Source organism: Zootermopsis nevadensis, unplaced genomic scaffold (genome assembly GCF_977971745.1).
Source record: "Zootermopsis nevadensis isolate Lab colony 2312 unplaced genomic scaffold, Znev_1.0 Znev_ptg000049l, whole genome shotgun sequence".
NCBI lineage: Eukaryota > Metazoa > Arthropoda > Insecta > Blattodea > Termopsidae > Zootermopsis > Zootermopsis nevadensis.
The window spans coordinates 288,311-303,054 of NW_028259181.1; the positions used below are offsets into that span (position 1 = coordinate 288,311).

The following is a 14,744-nucleotide window of genomic DNA, read 5'->3' on the forward strand; positions in this document are numbered from 1 at the left end:
TTAGTAGCTGCACTTTCCAATAACTGTTATTTGCAGCAACTGTTTGAATTAGTGGAACTGATAACTGCCATGTCGCTGTTAGTGGAGATCGTGATCACGTTTCACTGAACAGTAGCTGAGGTCGGCAAGCTGAATTACCAGTAACCAGTTTCCTGCTGTTATTTAAATAACAGGAACTGGTAACTGACAATAACAGTTATATCAGTAGCCATTTACATTTCACTGGTTAGTAGCTGCACTTTCCAATAACTGGTTATTTGTAGCAACTCTCTGAATTAGTGGAACTGGTATCTGCCATGTAGCTGTTAGTGGAAGTACCGATCACGTTTCACTGAACAGTAGCTGAGGTCGGCAAGCTGAATTACCAGTAACCAGTTTGCTGCTGTTATTTAAATAACAGGAACTGGTAACTGACAATAACAGTTATATCAGTAGCCATTTACATTTCACTGGTTAGTAGCTGCATCATGTCCTTTAACAGGCAGCCTGACGGATAATTAAATGGGAGACATTCTGGTCACTCCTGGGCGATTTTCTCTCTCGCTTTGTATTTGTACGTATGTATTCGTCAAGAACGTTAAAGTAGCTGTTATTTCTGTGAATTTATTTTGGGAGTTGGGGAGGGTTGAACTAGTTGTGATGTTTGGTATTTTCTTTGAAGTATTAACTGGATTCTTAAATATCTACAAATCTACTTCGTGTTTCAGAAGGTTCGCTGAAAACTCACTAGGGTCAATTTGTTAACATTATTTTCCAAGATTCGCAAGATCGTGGCCTAAGTCCCTTCGGTCCTGCCAAAGTTGGTCTGCTTACATTTCGAAACGATTTCTCCGATTTTCATTCCAGGCTTTCTTTGTTGGCAAAAATTCTTATGACGATCTTATCCAGCTACGCCTAATAGTCGTCTCAAAATCACATATGCCAGCGCTCTTTCTCCAGAGAGTTACTTGAAATAAATTACCTTATTTTATTCAAGAGTATGCGACCGTTTTTAATAACCCTTAAGTCTCAGTGGTAATTATATGCACCATATACTTTAACGGTAAAAAAAATCTACATTTCCCCCACACAATGAATTTATGTGCTCAAAATAAACAACATTAACAAATGGATTGTTGCTATAAAGACGTTTTTATTTAGGTACTAACTGTATATTTAAATATTATTTAGAAGAACTGATAGACTAATCTAAAATGTCGTTCTAAGTAAATCGTTGTACACCACTGCACATTCCTGGTATTTGCTTGGAAGCACTCAGAAAAACCAGCTAATAATTAAAAAAAAAACCCTCCGACAAACACGTTCTAGTCGCATTTCCACATTACCTGCAAAGTACAGAACACCTAAATAGATTGTCCACGCATTCATCTTTGTGTCTAGTCACCTCGATTTGACGTCTGCGCATTTGCTTACAGAATACGAATTATCAGTAGACTGAAATATGCACGTAGCCTTCGGGCGGAGATTGTTAGAATTTGTGCCTCTGGAAGATGCCGATCGAAAGTCGAAAGTCACACACAACTCCTCCGTACTTGTAATTATACGGGTTTCTGTGACGCCACGATGTACAACACACACAATCGCATTTATGGAGTAAACATTCGCTAACTTTGATTTTATGGTACAATCTTCTAAAACAAGAGACTAGCGCAGAGCAACAATAAGCCTTAGACTCATCGTTGCCAGCTAAATATCCATATCTTTGTCATCCCAGTGGTTGTAAAATTTAATTTTATGTGCAATGCATGAACTGACAACATTACTTTCCGTAAATCATACCGCGGATTATTATTACTTGTGGTTTATTTAACGACGCTAATCGTAGCTCGAGATGCACAACATCGAATTATATTACGATTAATAAGCTGGAAGGAATTTGAGAGAAAACGGTCGTGGTCTAATTCAAGGAAAAATTACGGAACGCTCCTCGAAGGACTGTGGAAAACCACGAAAACCTATCAGGATTGTCGCTGTCCTATACAAACGAAAATGCTTTGTGATCAATGACGTAACTATTCGTTATAGGTTCAACTACTGTTAAATAAACACTCACTGCTGTTGCCTGGTATCCAGATATCACTTAAGAGACGCGTTATCGGCCGCACTGTTGACGATAAGGACATCTCTGAAAGAAACACAGAATAATACGAAGTGAGAAGAAAATTATTAGCATCCATTCCACAATACTTCGTCAGGGTATCTGCTCAGCATGATAAAGGAAAAACTCTGCATCGGGGGGGGGGGGGGGCATAAGCAAGCCATTTGTAGCGCAGACGAATTTATTTATGCGATAATTTACGTTCTACGAACCTACGCCAGTGAACTTGATCGTGTGTAATAGTTACAAAAGTACAGTCGAGCGGCGATATTTAACAGCTACGCGGCACCCACTCGAAAGAGACATATTCTTGGTACTTGCGATGGAATGAGGCGGCAGCGGAATTATACAGACGGAGGAACACCGAAATGATCAAAGAATAAACATGCCCCAGTGCCACCTCATCCACCACAAGAACCACATGCACTGAAGATGACAGACTTTTCACATGAGCTTACTCCTTCCATCATCAGGGCGAGGAGGCATACACACGCTTCGTACGAGGTAACACGAAATGATAATTTTCAAACACATCACCCAGTAATTTAATGGGTTTTTTAATTGAAGCACTTCGATAATTCTTCAGGTTTCGTGGGCAGCCGTGTTTCAGGCGAGCCTTTTCATAAAATTTCCACTTAAAATCACGGCTTTCTTTACTCTGGTAAGGATCCAAAGACTGAACAACAAAAGGAGGGCCGCGAAATCCGTCTTATGATTCATCTACAGCTAATTTAAACACGCAGATCTATGGACCTCTTTTACACGTTTAATCGAGAAGCACGAACTATGAAAGGAATCGTAACCAGAACAAATAAATCATATAACGAGAGAACGAAATTAATGCTGTACAGTCAGACAGTAAGAAACACTTGTATGTAATAACCAGCCTTAACTGCTGATATAGCTGCAGGTCTGCTACAAAGCGAGCTGGGTGATCTTCAAGAATTAAAAGAAGGTAAAACTCTCGATTTATGTATTCTGTTATGATGTATCACTGCATAATTACGCACACTTGTTCACAGTTTAAACACACGAGCACCACCACACAATCTGAAAGACTAGAGCTTCACAAGGACGACCCATCATGGCGGCTAGCAACTACAAACTGAAGCCGGCCAATCACGAGAGAGGAAGGAAAGCCACGCCCCTGACAGGTAGTCTTGTCCCCGACGCAGACTGCGTGTCACCAATACTCCGAACGCACATCCACATGATTTTATTACGTCTACCTTTTACTATAATATTTAATCTAAACTTTAAGCATCCTAAAGATTCGAATTATAATTTGTATTTCCATCTGCGACTACTTGAGACTGTCCTGAGTTCGATGCTCGCCCATCTATCGCTTGCCACAACGAAAACCTGTTCCACGATCGCTTTTGCAAGGTCGGTGACGTTCCTGGGATCTCGGGCTAGACTTGGGGTCCCTGTCCTGAGTTCGATTCTCGCTTCAGTGATTCGGACCGCGTGCAACCACATTCATGTCTTAGGCCACTCCATCAATACGATTAAGCCAACTTAACAGTATTTAAAATCCCATTTAAGTACCCGTCACACAAAGAGACGACAGATATTTCGAAATCAAAAGCATCTGACGAAGGACAGTGTTAATAAAATTATTCCTTAAAGGCATTTAAATTCGGAGAACACCCGCAGTTCGGAATCTTCCATCTGAATTTCTCTCATTCAAAATGCAAAAGCAAATTACTTTATAGGAGTGTGAAACTTGGTATTTAACCCCTAAAGAAAAAAAAGATCTAGTGTGATTCTGAGTAAAGTACTTAGTGGAATTTGACAATGACTCCACAAAATACTCATATTTTACGGCATTTCAATGTTCATTACCGTGTTCACAACATCCCGAAACAGGTCCCTTATCAGCCCTCTCCACGCACGCAAAGTGATGACAGCGCCCCTGGAACATCTGATTGAGCGTCCCAGGTCAAAATTTATTGTGGCAATCCCCAGAGTTCGCACGTTAATATCAGCGGGACAGAACGTGGTATCGCTCGCTGCAGGCAGTGGACCGTAGACCGGTCTCTGTCCCGCCTCTACGTTGAATTCTCTGCTTTAAACTCTCTCTCACGCCATCTGCTTTAGTTGCGAGGAGAAAGTTGTCAGTGGAACCACGGTTCCGGAGAACTTGACGTAAATACGTCTATACGGAAAGGAAGTTTATATATTGGCTTTATTCTAAATATTTACCTTTATACATGCTTTACAATTCAGTAAAGTTTGATTAAGACCATTATTGTCAATTTGTTGATAAACAATTGACGTTTCCAAGGTAACATAACAATGCAGTTACACGTTTTCGTTTCACTTTTTCGTTTTGTTTTCGTTTCACTTTTTGCCGAATGAACTGACCCGAAAATATAGACGTATTTATGTCAAAAATATAAAAGTCGAACGTCGATGCCGAGCTTTGGCGCGTTTTAAAACGTCGTGCCTTCTTCTCTCCTCAACAAAATGGACGGAGCGTGTTCTGAATTATTGAAATACTCCATCAATAGGAAAGTATTTGCGTCCGTGCGTTTGATAAGGTACGTGGCTCCTTGCAAAGCTCTCGCGTCCGTTGTTTGAGTTTACGTCTTGCTGTCTCGAACGGGGTAAATCGGTCGGAGGTTCAGGCTAACGACGCAGCTTTCGTCAGGGACGCGAAGTCTCATTCTCGGTACGAGCAGATAGGCCTAAGCGTGACTTGTTTTCGGGACTTACGAATATGAATTACGCTGTTGTAGAAAACTCTACACTGAAGATGGATGCGATACGTTTCTTGAAGACCGAAGTTCGTCTGTGTACAAATTCAGTTCATAATCTCAGAGAAAACACAAGTCGTCTCCATGATAACGATCGGGGTTGATAAGAGATTTTGCGTTGCTTCGTATATTACTGTCTGGGTCACAGCGATTCTGTGGCAACTCGCCGAACTACGGCTGTGAATTTTGAAAGTGTTTTTTTTCGTCTGATCGAATCGTTTGCAAATTCTGACGACGCGTCTGGTTCTCAGTGTCACTGTCCACAATCGGTCTTTGCGAAGACATTTTTCCAAGTAGCAATGCTGCCGGGAATCGAAGCCAATCTCCCATCGTGTATGATTGGGTTTCTTCAGCCCTGACCTGCAGTGCGTTGTGACGCTGATAATTCCGTGTAGGAGTACAATTCTGTGGCCTTGATCGGCTGGGCCAAGTGTGGCTCTCTCTTTCTCTCTCGCCTTTCTACATTGACGAAGCTACGCTCCCTCCTAGGATTCCTCGTTGCTTCTTTGTTCCGCTCTCTCTCTCTCTTTAGGCCTTTCTTTCTTCCTTCTTCGTTAATTTTATGACTGATCTCTTTGTGATCTCCTTGCATGAGTGATCGGCCTTGAGTGGGACTCGAACCCACGATCGCAGCAGTCAGGCGCACGAGGTATATTATACAATAATTTTCGTAAAGTGTTAAAATTACAGATGGTGGTCCTCTGCTTTGTTGGGCCGTGTACGTGTTTCTTATTTTTCAACCAGATTTTATCTCACGGCCGGCAAAGCCCAGATTTGTTGCAACACGCACATGAATCACTAAGTCAGCTGACCGGAAGGGGGGGGGGGGAAATCGCTTCGCTACTCTGCTTGGCCTTCAGTCTCCAGCGTTGCCATGTTGAGAAGGAGCGTGTACTTTAATGACGTAAATACGTCCATACGGAAGGGTGATTCGGCAAATCAGCGTTAGTTGCGAACACGTGTAAGATCCAGCGCCGAGACACATTTAAACGTTCATTCCTCCGGAATGCGGAGAGTACGGGTAATGTAACTTATATGTAAAATGATCAGTAAATGAAGACCTTTAAGAATTTGTAACGTATTTTGTTGTAATTATAATTGTTTATACATTTATTGTAAATTTAATGAACCAACGCGTACAATTTTCGCGTTAAGCGTCCGCCTCTCGAAAACCGTAAGAGATGGATCTGGACATATTGCGTACGAAATACGTATTACGTCATGAGCTTTCCAAATCTGTTTTCAGATTTTACATATCACGAATGGTTTAGGTTCTACAAACATTTATTTATACGAACAAAGGCGCATCGCACTTCACGCTACTTCTGCGTCTGTGAAGTGACGTGTTTTCTTCGAGGTACGGACCGAATTCTTAAATACGATTCAGACGAGATCTCGCTTCAAGGGACAAGGAACAATTCAACATTACTGACATATGGAATTCTCACTCGGCTCTGCAATATTTAAACTTATTTCCTACGCGCAGTGTCGAAAGAAACTGTGATCTTGACACTTGTTTCTGGTTTCGAAAATTAACAAATTCCGTCACGTCTGTTTGTATGTGGCGGAGGGAAGACTGGTGTGATATATATATATATATATATATATATATATATATATATATATATAGGCGGTTTAGTCTTCGGGCGCCATTGATCACTACAGTCACGTACATTGTTTAGGGGTGGTAAGAAAGGGATGCCTATATTGCAGGGGATGTAGTTCTTTCCTATGTGTGAGACTGGTTATGGAATGTGTCGTACAACCAGCGGGGAAACAGAGTGTAGTCTTGTAATTTCTACCCAAGATTCAATATAGAATTATACAAAATCTTGGGAAATATAAGCACAGCGAAGAATTGTGGTGTTATATTACTTCTAGATTTTCAGTTCGCGAACGCGGACGTTTGGTTATGTCTTATAAAAAGTCGGGTTGGACCGACAAGGAACTTCAGACGAGTGTACGTTGGTTTGCGTTGTTATGAAAGGATGAAGTTCTAAATGGAAACTTCCCTTCTTCCTCAAAGAAACCACAACTTGTCTCTGTGACAAAGATCAACTGGTTAATGCTGTTAAGGTAAATAATCTGTTTATCCTGAGAAACATACATTGCACATAAATAAAACCTTAAACACGCCCGCGAAATGTCATAAGGGGAAGAAATAAACTTTATTTTCGGCCTAAATCTAAGAATAAAACTTTTAAACGAACTTCAAATATCTTCTGTTTTTTTATGAAACCATCTTAATGGTGAAAGATAACTAATTCATGTTCGAAGCGGTAACACTTCTTACGTACATGCCTGCTTCGAATTTCAGCCGAGACCGAGATTTTCCAAAAATTTTCGTGATTTTATCCCGACCTTTTATGTTCCGCGAAAGCCACAGTTCTCATTTCATGCAGTGATATTTAATCGATGTTTGTTTTTAGGTCATAACAACGCAGGGAACAGAGGTGACTCATAGAATGTTGCTCCGTGTAGTCTGGTAGAAGTTTACCGACGTTTCGAAGGTTCTTTCTGGCACCATCGCACATACCATTCGCCCTCGGAATCTCAAACCTCACTAAAAGTCATTCTGCGTAAGATAAACAGGGAACAAATCTTGTTCGGGACTCGATCAGTGACCTCTGTCGGTCAAGACAAGGAAGGAAATAGAACAGGTTTCTTGGGGAACGTTTTAGCCTGTGGCCCGTCTTAATAATATCTGTCCCCCTTCTTAGATTCACCTCATCTCACTCTTTCTCTCGACACGCATTCTCTGTCTTTGTCTGTCATATTATAGTCTTACCGGATCCTTAGTTCAAGAGATGTAACTGTAACCTATTTATTTATTATTATTTAGTGTTCTGTCTGACGACAGGTCCATATGAACAGGATCCTTCCCTCCTTTTCTCGGACTGGGACCTGTTCATATACGTTCTTGGCAGATGATCCAGAAGTGGTTTGCCATTGCCTTCTTCTGTGTGTGAATGGAGTAATTGTTGGGATGCCACGGAGGAAAACTCCGTGTTGCCTAGACCACGGCCTTGCCCAACACAAGTTATAAATTCGAACCCGAGACCCCAGGATTACAAGGCCAGCGTTCTAACCGCTAGACCACCTCATCTTATTATTATTTAGTGTTCTGTCTGACGACAGGTCCATATAAACAGGATCCTTCCATCCTTTTCTCGGACTAGGACCTGTTCATATACGTTCTTGGCAGATGATCCAGAAGTGGTTTGCCATTGCCTTCTTCTGTGTGTGAATGGAGTAATTGTTGGGATGCCACGGAGGAAAACTCCGTGTTGCCTAGACCACGGCCTTGCCCAACACAAGTTATAAATTCGAACCCGTGACACCAGGATTACAAGGCCAGCGTTCTAACCGCTAGACCACCTCATCTTATTATTATTTAGTGTTCTGTCTGACGACAGGTCCATTTGAACAGGATCCTTCCATCCTTTTCTCGGACTGGGACCTGTTCATATACGTTCTTGGCAGATGATCCAGAAGTGGTTTGCCATTGCCTTCTTCTGTGTGTGAATGGAGTAATTGTTGGGATGCCACGGAGGAAAACTCCGTGTTGCCTAGACCACGGCCTTGCCCAACATAAGTTATAAATTCGAACCCGAGACCCCAGAATTACAAGGCCAGCGTTCTAACCGCTAGACCACTGTATCAAAGCAGAATTACCTGCTTCGCGGGTCATCATGCCGACCGGGCGTAAGAAGAATGTAAGGACCATCTAAAATGATAATCAGGGGAGAGACGAAATTCGAAATGAAGAAGGCAGTTCTGGTGCTGGGCAGAGTCGCACCAGAAGCAATGAATATCATGTTAAGAATAATTGGACGAATTGACCTGTTGAATTCGAAGCTCGTCTAAGTAATATTAAAGGTTTCAGCCCGCACCGCGAAGAAAACACCACACTTCACCGTCGCGAAGATCGACTGGTTAACGCCGTTTAAGGAAATAATCGCTGTTTATTCTGAGAAACGTACGAAGCGTACAAATGCGAAATGAAGAGTTACTCATTACTAAGTCAGGTCTTTCTTTCTAGTACCACGTATTGAAAAATCTGTCACGTGGTTAATTTTTCGGATGAAAGACGATTTCACGGCGGGAAAACAATTTCTACTTAAGTACAGAGTTGTGTTTCCGTAACGAACTCCACTCGTTTGTCCCATTCTTTTAAATTCGAGTTATCTGCTTTCAAAGAGACCGTCTTCCACAGTGAAGCAGGTGATAACAAGATGGATGGGATTTAAAAATTAATTGTGCAGGGCATTGCTTCTCCATTACGAGTTTCACCTTCTTGCAAAAAGAACGAATGAGCTCCTGTTTGGTGCCTACGTGCAGGGCTGAAACACGAACAAAGAAACTCTCTGGTCTACAAAGAATAAAACTTCTCAGAGATCTTAGTTCATGTCTCTTCTCACCAGGTTAAAGGACAGTATCAGAATACAAACGCAGGGGAGAAATCCCTCGATAATGTGGGAGGTTCATTCTGTTACGTATGGAAGACGGAGAAATCAGAATCACAGTCACAAGGGAATTAGGACAATATCAAATTCGGGGAATTTTGTTATCGTTAAGCTGCCAATTTGTTGCATTATTGCCCCAATTAGAAAGCTTCAAGTTTTAAAATATGAATTGCAGTAATTTTTATCTGTTGTGTCGTAGTGTATTAGACTTGAACGTTCACCCCAAATAAAGAACACAGATTTAATGTCATATACGATTCCCGGCGGTACCCGAATTTATAACTTGTGTTGGGCAACGCCGTGGCCTAGGCAACACAGAGTTTTCCTCCGTGGCATCCCAACAATTACACAGAAGAAGGCAATGGCAAACCACTTCTGGATCATCTGCCAAGAACGTATATGAACAGGTCCCAGTCCGAGAAGAGAAAAGGATGGAAGGATCCTGTTCATATGGACCTGTCGTCAGACAGAACACCAAATAAAAAAAAATAGTCAGTACCTAACAAGCCTGGAATTTTAGAGCATGCGACAATCCTTATTGAGATGCGCACAAGGACATCACAATGAGCATTGTTTGTAATTTATATTGTTGTCAAAACAATTATGTATAACGTTGAGTTCAGAGATTTGGAAATAAATGTTTTCCTGTGGACTCGTTTTTATATTATTTCTTATTCTACTGTTTCCAAAATAAACTAGCACATGACTCAAAGACGAAATCTCCAAGGACTTGTGTTTTAGACTCCTTTTATTGTTCCTGTGCTAAGAACACACCCCTAAAGTGGTGCACTATATTTCAGAAACATCATACACATTCTTTTAATTCGGTCAAAACTCGAGAATGCTTCTGTCATACGCGATGGTCTAAAGGCCTGTACGCACTATAGTACAAATGTCGCGGCACAAAGTCACTTGATGTGCCTGTTTCGCAACAAGCACCTCCGAAACGTCGATAAATTTGTACCAGACTACACGACGTAAAATCCCAGAATACAGTCGTCTTAATCTCATCTGTTGTCTTGTGCGAGTACACCTGATCTCTCACGTTAAGGGAAGAACAAAGCATGAGGGCGCTGAAGTGAGAGGTGGCTGGAGAAAGACACCACTCAGAAGAGCTAGGAGTAGTTAGGATAACATTAAGATGGATATTAGTGAAGTAGAACGGGTAGGGGTAGATTGGATTCATCTGGCTCAGGATAGGGACAGCTGGCGGGGCCTTGTGAATACGGTAATTATTATTATTATTATTATTATTATTATTGACTGCAAATGGGTTTTTACCTGGTGGCAGTGGTCCTACAATGAGACACAACAAAAACAATAAGACACAACAAAACAACACACCACACTCAAAATAAAACAACTCATAAGATTGCAAAACCATATAACCTAAAGTACATAACTTAAAAATGAATGAACATCATTAAATAAATACAATAGTCTGAATTAGAGATGAATATAAATCGACTTTTAAAGAATCCGCAACATTTCGATAGGTCTATAGATTGAACAGGGAACTTGTTAACTCTGCAGGTAATTACGTTATACGTGAGAGATAATTTTACTAAAATTCTAGGCCATATCTCCTTTTTCCATCTCAGCCACTTCGGAATCTCTTCTCCTTTTTTTGCACAATGCAAGGAATGGGAAGATGCAGTCAGAATGTCGTAGTTAGTTTCATTTAGGTATGAGCATGCGCCCTGGTACTCGTGCAGAATCGGCAATGCGCACAATTGCGTCCTACTGTTTGTACGGTTTGTGGGACGAGTGGACGCCGTGGCCGAGTTCTAATGTGCGCAGAAACTCGTATCATGGGATTTTCAACTAGATACTTTATATGGGATGATTATAATTTATAAATAGGGAAGGAAGATTCATGGCATTTGTCTATAAAACTATTAAAAAGCTGTCCTCTGTCTACTGCCAGTAAGACGTATAATTTTTAATAAATGCCAGACTTAATTTATGTATCTATAAGAAACTATAGGCTTATGGCATCATTCCTAATTCATATCGTTCTTTCTAATGAAATTTAAACAAAATAACTGTTTTAATAAAACTTGGAATGTTCATGACATCAGTAATACCAACATTTTGACTGTGTGAAATTGTGAGATGGAATTATACTGTCATTTAATGCTGACATGAATATTAAAGTTGATAAAGGTTCCATTATAAATTCTTTAGATTATTTAGTAACCTATTTGTCTGAATGAAATGTCACTCAAGTACGCACATTTGGAGACGCTACTTATACGAACAGACTTTGGTTATCGTTTGGTCATTTACCACGTGAACCCGTTTTTGTGTCCGCGATCCCGAGTCCACACCGAATACAACAGCGCATGCCCACGAACAACTACTTGGAAAACGTGATAGTAACTCTATACAAAGCTGCAGTAGAGAAAATGGTACACATCTTATCTCTCATCTAGCCATGTACCTCGTCTCCGCTAGGCTACTTGCTCCGGTCACATGGAAAAGACTTATTACACAGAATTTTGACATAGAAATTATAATGATTATATTACGTTTTACGGAGTGTAATCGTATTCTCTCGGCAGTGAAATTGACCACATCGGTCTTCTACGTTGCAATGCCGCGCAGAATGACAACAGCGTTTCGTTGTAATATGCTGTTTCTATCTTCAGGGCTGACCAGTACATCTAACCCTCCTTTGTTTGATCACTCTAATAACGTATTATTGTGAAAATTACGAGGCTCGTCCTTAAAGTAAGTTTCCCTGGGGCCGTTTACAGAAACAAAACACAATTTCATGGAAATATTTATTGCAACAGATACAGCAAGTGTCCAGCTATTTTTCAACATATTCGCCACCGGAATTGAGACATTGGTCATACCGTGGGACCAACTTTTGAATACCTGTGTCGTAGAAGTCTGCCGCCTGGGATTGGAACCACTGTGTGACAACCATCTCCGCCTCCCTGTCATTCTCAAAACGCTGACGCTGACCGGACAGGAATTTCTTGAGGTGTAGGAAAAGATGGAAATCACTGGGAGCGAGGTCCGGGCTGTAGGGTGGATAATTAAACACCTCCCAGCTGAACTCCTGCAGGAGACTTGCTGTCCGTCGAGCCGTGTGCGGCCTAGCGTTATCACTGACCGCACTTCACAGTCGGCGGGAGCTGGAATAAGAACCTCCATCTTCAACAGCTGCAACGATGCTATTGTGAGAACGCGGGAAGTGCCGTTAGTGCATGCGCCATGCTACGTCATTGCGCTATCACGTACGCACAGTCGCTTCGCGCAATATAAGGTTTGCTAGCTGTGGGACGAGTGGGAAACTTACTTTGAGGACGCGCCTCGTATATTCACTTTTTTCTGTAGGAAATAGAAAATTATATTGATTTGATTTTTACGACATTTTTACCATATAATCCAAAATTATAAATGCAGTAAATTATTCTGAATTATCTTTCTGCTGTCCACATAGCGTGATGTATTCAAGGAGTTCTAGAATCTAGAATCTAGATCATAGAGAGGCTCTCAGATTTTGCATTTATTTCACGTTTGTTATTTCATGAACATTTGTTTAGCCCAATATTAAGTAACATATATATTTTTCACCATGCAATTGAATTAGTCTCATGTGTGACTGTGTCACCAGTTCTTTTATAAAGAATTTTCATGGAAAAAAAACTGGTATCAAAGTCAATTAGCTGATAGAAGAGTGTTTTTTGCCCTCTGTTAGCGAAATTTTTTATCGCTTGGTGCTAGAAGGTGCATTTCCCAGATTGACTGTTAGCTAGAACATTGCCATGTAGCCCTCGTAAATGTCACTGGGGTGGGGGGTGGGATAGTTTGTACGTACGGGGGATTTTTACGGACTAACCTCAGCTATTCTCGTGCGCAAAATACAATGCGACGAAAGGGGAGGGGGAGGATGCAATGACATCAAGGGTAATTATGTGACCAACATGTTAACAGTGGACAGTGGATCGACGTTCGCCTATTTTAAAACTACTTCGGGTTATGTCAGCGGTACGAAGAAATAGGTTCAGGTTGGTAATCGTACTGAAATGAAGAATTTCGAAAATGCCTCCCCTCCAATTCGAATCAAGGCATTCGGTTTTGTTGTTCCAGATTAATTTTTGCTTTTATCTTCTTTTATTTCTGTCTTTCTCTCTGGGAGGATAATATTAAAACTGATCTTAGAAAGATAAGTTTGAAATGTGCGCATTGAATTAATCTGGATGAGGATAGGGATGGTTGGCGGGCACTAGTGAACACGGTAATGAACCTTAGAGTTCAATCTAGGGCAGGAAATTTCTTGACTACCTGGGAGTTTTATTAACATTTGCAAAAGGACTCTGCTCTTTGGAGTTAGTATCTACGTTGCCTGTATACAGACCCTTATTTGGTACCCTGGCCATTCTTTTGCTACTTATTGTACCATCGCACTTCATGTCTTCTGGGAAACTAATAAAGTATCTACCCCAAAATATAATATGGTGGATTTCTTCATGAGCACGCTTCTTAGTTTCATAAGGAACACGAAGTTAGAAGCAGCAACACCAGCTGTCTAGTAAAATTCGTGCTTTGTACAACATCACGTCACTCCCTCAAGGGGATTTTTCTGAGCATGATTATCTAATTCAGAGGTCTGGAACTTTTACAGTGTAACCCATCGGACATGAGGGGCAGGACAAACGTGTCCCCCGACCTCACACAAAGCAAGTTCACAAGTCGACTGCGTATTGTGACGCTTGTGGTCTTTTACGTGGCGTGTTCCTGTTCAGAATCTGGTCATCTAAGTAGTTTACGACCAAATCGAAGGTAACATAAAGAGACATCCATTCAATTACAACTTGCATGGCCTACTCCGAGAATCAGTCACCACCTCAGATCGTTTTTTAACTGCTGCATCCCAAGACGTGAAAAATGCTGTTTAGGGAGACAAATCATGAATCCTACGTTCTCTCCCCTCCTTGCGCACGGTTCAGACCCGAGATCACTACTCTAGACTGTCATAAGCTGGGATAGCTCAGTCAGTATAGTGACTAGCTACTGGACGACTGGGGTTCGATCCCCGACGGGGGCAGAGGATTTTTCCTCTAGCCTCTGGGGCCCACCCAGCCTCCTCTACAATGGGTACCGGGATCCTTTCCCGGGGGTAAAGCCGGCCGGGGCGTGATGCCGACCACTCACCACCCCATCTAGTGCCGAAAGGTCAAGAAAGAGAGGAGCTATACCTCCTCTCCCCCAAACGCCTACATGGCGTATAGCAGGACAAACTTTACTTCACTCTAGACTCTCCCCTCTCCTCCACCCCCGCCCCACCCCTCGTTCCTTCTAACGCAGTCGGCAGTGGTAATGGACTTCCCTAGACAGCTACCGTCTCTCTTCTCACGAAGCCAAGAATAATCTTTCTTGTGTGCCTCTTATTTCAACGTGATGTAC

At 41.6% G+C, this 14,744-nt stretch overlaps 1 pseudogene across 1 annotated transcript in view; it reads left to right on the plus strand.

Moving 5' to 3' along the window:
• LOC147871550 (ryanodine receptor-like) overlaps positions 1-9,975 on the plus strand; it is an 86,056-nt pseudogene extending 76,081 nt beyond the window's left edge. Inside the window, exon 41 of the transcript XR_015538700.1 lies at positions 3,121-9,975. The product of XR_015538700.1 is annotated as a ryanodine receptor-like (transcript). The remainder of the gene's footprint in view (positions 1-3,120) is intronic.
• Positions 9,976-14,744: the final 4,769 nt, after the last annotated feature.